At 34.7% G+C, this 3,971-nt stretch overlaps 1 long non-coding RNA gene across 1 annotated transcript; it reads left to right on the forward strand.

Moving 5' to 3' along the window:
* Positions 1 to 1,388: 1,388 nt before the first annotated feature.
* Positions 1,389 to 2,100, forward strand: LOC141399881 (uncharacterized). The gene is made up of 4 exons (XR_012412016.1): positions 1,389 to 1,558; positions 1,621 to 1,697; positions 1,760 to 1,814; positions 1,898 to 2,100. It is a non-coding gene; the product is annotated as an uncharacterized lncRNA (long non-coding RNA).
* Positions 2,101 to 3,971: the final 1,871 nt, after the last annotated feature.

Consider the following 3,971-nt stretch of genomic DNA (forward strand, 5'->3'; position numbering starts at 1 on the left):
CCAAAATGATATATATTTGTAGACGAATTTCGCTATATTTGCTAAACTTATGAGTGCATCAGGTTGCAAATTAGTTTTCGAGACAACGTTGGTTGCGCTCCGATCAAGAAAAACTACATATTTACAAATGTACTTAAATGGTGAGGTTCAACGATCCATCAGCCATGAAAAGCTAAAACATATAGGTCTAAATAAGCGGGAGAATTCGATTTAATCATTTTTTTTAACTTTTATTATTAGATCGCTTTAGGATAAAGACAGTGACATGGACGATAATAAATCCTAAAAGGCACAAATTGGCGAAAAATCCGACAAAGTCCGTAAGAGAAAAGAAAGGTTACAGACAAAATCTGTTGATAAATTTAAAATCCTTCTCGGTTTGACAATGGACCGAAGAAGTGAGGTAGAAAATACCTACTTTTGAATTAAAACTCATTACGACGGGCCAGCAACGCGGACCGGGGTCTGCTAGTATAATAATATATTATAATATCAGTGATTGTGTTACTAAACTTAACGAAGACCTACCCAGAGTCTATAAGTGGGCTACGGCTAATGGATTGTTGTTGAATCCGCAAAAATCAAAACTTTTAGTTATTCATAAAAACAAAAATTTTCGCGTAAGAAATTTTGATGTTTTCATTAACAATGAAAAGATCAACATTGTCCCAAATGCAAAAAATCTTGGTGTTATTTTTAACAATACACTGACTTAGTCAAATCACGCAAATATGCTTGCAGGTCAAACAAATGCTAAATTGTGTTCATTGTGGGTCACACACTCTTTTACCCCATTTAAAATACGATTTCTCCCTGCAAAAACTTTCCTTGTTCAAAAGTCTCATTTACGGGTGCATACTTTTTGCAGGTTGTGATTCATCTTGTCGACGTAAATTAAATATAACATTCAATAATATACATCGATACGTATATGGGCTAAAAAGAATTGATCACGTGTCTCAATATGCAAAATCCCTCTATGGCTATAATTTCGACACTCTTCTTAATATCAGATCCTTAATTTTTCTCCATTATATAGTGAAAAAGAAACCTAAATATCTGTACGATAAATTAAAATTTAACAGATCTAATAGAAGCAACCGTTTAGTTCCCGTCAGACCGCAAAGACACGTTTCCGAACAACACTTTTCCGTTAATACCATACGTCTTTGGAATGCTCTACCAAATGAACTACAAACAATCAGCAATGCGTTTTTTTTTTTTTTTGTACTTCATACAATGGTCAAGTGGGTTGGTGGAAACACATACATATGTGCTCATTCACCACGACTGGTTAATGGTTACTTGAAACCATCAGAGTACTCTTTTATTATTTCTTTTTGGTATTTGCATACTAAACAAATATACATACATAATATACTTGTGAAGGAAAAATTAAAGCAAAACAAAAGTGTTTGAATTAATAAAAGAAAAATTAAACAAAAGTTGAAGAAATGTAGCAAAACAAAGAAGGCAGTCTATAAATCAATTCTGCTTATGTTGATGAAGTCGATTAGCTCTTTAAAGTGATTGGCATTTTTCGATTTAAGAACATCAGGTAGGTTGTTGAAATCCCGGAAAATTTTATATTTATTCCTGTGTGTCTCATATTTCTTACAGTGGAAGATCAGATGTTTTTCATCCTCAATAACATCGCATAGCTCACAAAGGCTGGAGTTGCAGATGCCAATTCTGTGGTAGTATTTTTTGGTGTACGTATGTCCACTGAAAAGTCTATTAATGACTTTTATATCTTCAGATTTGAACTTTGATGTTTTGTACCATGGATGTTTCGACGGTTCAGGGAAAAATTGGTAAAAATATGCACCTTTGGATAAGGATATATGCTTATAACTGTTTGTGAAATCAATCCATAATTGTTCTTCAATTTTTTTAGATGCATCAGTGACCGAAAGTGATAGAGGTATGACACATCCTATGTCCGCAGCATGCTTGGCGTAATAATCAGCCGTCTCGTTTGGTCCAATCCCAACGTGCGATGGGGTCCAAATAAAAGTAATTTTCTTTATGTTAGACTGTAAAATTTTTCTAGTTATGTTGTAGGCGGTGCAATTAAATGAAGAGTTGTTTCTTAGAAGCAGGCAGGCATTTTTGCTATCGGTGAATATTGCGGCAGTACTTATTCCATCCTCAATTATGACGTCAATGGCTTTCTCAATGGCATTTAATTCACCCGTTAAGGATGAAACCTTTTCTGGAATCATATATAGGAAATTTTGGTTGGACGAAATGTTGCACACTGAACACCCAGTACTGTTTGTAGAGACCGAGGCATCAGTGGCCCAAATTGATGTTCCTATTGAATTAAAATCATTTATAATTTTGTTATATATCACTTTCAGACATTCTCCAGATATATCTTTCTTGCTGGTGACAAAATTATTTAGTTGGAAGTTAATCTTTCCTGATGAGTCTACATTGTAGCCGATCTGCAAGTTGTCAAAAATATTCTGGAACTTTGTGTAGACATATCCAATGCCTGTTTTCATTGAAGGACTTTCAGTGAAATAGTCGAACAATGCAGTGTTGTAAATTTTTAAACGTATTAATTCTTTGGAGGCTAAGAATTGTGCTCTCAGATCTGTTGGAAGGATGCCAGCTAGTGCGCAGACAACGTGATTAGTTGTGGAAGGTACCAAGCCAAGATTTCGTCGTAGCATCTGGTTTTGAAAACTTGTTAATTTTTTGTTAATGTATGTGGGTCTATGCGCCATTGATGAAATTGCGTATTCAGTTTTTGAGAAAACGAGAGATTTAGATAGATTTACGGCTTTAGTAGGATGTATGCCCAATTTTGGTCCTGTAATCATTTTCAAAGCATTTATGGTGTTTTTGCAGGATGAGATTACTTCCTCGTAATGCTCTTTGAGAGAAAGGCTATTTTTAATGAATCTGCCTAAGAACTTTATAGATTTTACTACTTTTACTGGAGTGCTATTTAAGATAACGTATGGATTTTTCCTGCCACCTTTGGCCACATACATTACGGCTGTTTTGTCGACATTTATTTCTAAGTTTAGCCTCTTTAGAAGGCATACAAATGAAGAAGCCTTACGCTGAAGTATTGAATTTGCGCTTTCAAAGTCATAACTGCTTACCAACATAATAAAGTCGTCGGCATACTGAAATATTTGCGTGTTATCGTCCGACACTCCATGTAGTCCCATCGTATATAAATTGAAGAGAGTTGGGCTAAGACAGCTTCCTTGTGGAATTCCGTTGTATATGTTCTTACTGGAAATTCCCATATGAAGAATCCTTTTGCACAAAAAGTTCATTATCCATACTCTGATTTGTTCTGGGATATTCAACTCTTCAAAAATTATCTTAAGGCATTTGATATCTACGGATTCATAAGCCCTTCAAACATCCAAGGAAAGAATTAAAACTTTTTCATTTTTTTCTTTGTGTAGATTAATTGTATGAAGAAGATCGTTTATGCAGGTTGCAGTTGATACATTCTTCCTGTAAGCATATGATCTCGCGGGTAGAATCTTCTGTTCTTCCAGAAAAGTGTTTAAACGCTGTTTTACCATTAAATTAATTATTTTCGCCATAACAGAAATTAAGGCTATTGGCCTGAAGTTGGTTGGAATATCTAGGTCTTTGCCCTTTTTAGGTATTGGGATGATTTTAATATTTCTCCACTCCTCTAAAAATTCACAGGTAGTCCATAGTTTGTTATATGAAAGTAACAGATTTTGTTTTCCTTCTCCTGAGAAATTATTCACCATTTCGTAGGTGATACCATCCAGTCCAGCTGCTGATGGTTTTTTCTTATTATCCAGAACATATTCCAATTCTTCCATCGAGAAATTTTTTGATTGCTTGTTATACAAAGATGTGTCACAAATATTACTGTTATTAGGAACTTGGTCACATATGTGTTGAAGAAAACGTTCATTGTTATCAGGACTCCACTTGGATGTTGCCTGAGTTTCAAATACTGA

Source organism: Musca autumnalis, unplaced genomic scaffold (genome assembly GCF_047663935.1).
Source record: "Musca autumnalis isolate F117 unplaced genomic scaffold, ASM4766393v1 scaffold_3, whole genome shotgun sequence".
Taxonomy (NCBI): domain Eukaryota; kingdom Metazoa; phylum Arthropoda; class Insecta; order Diptera; family Muscidae; genus Musca; species Musca autumnalis.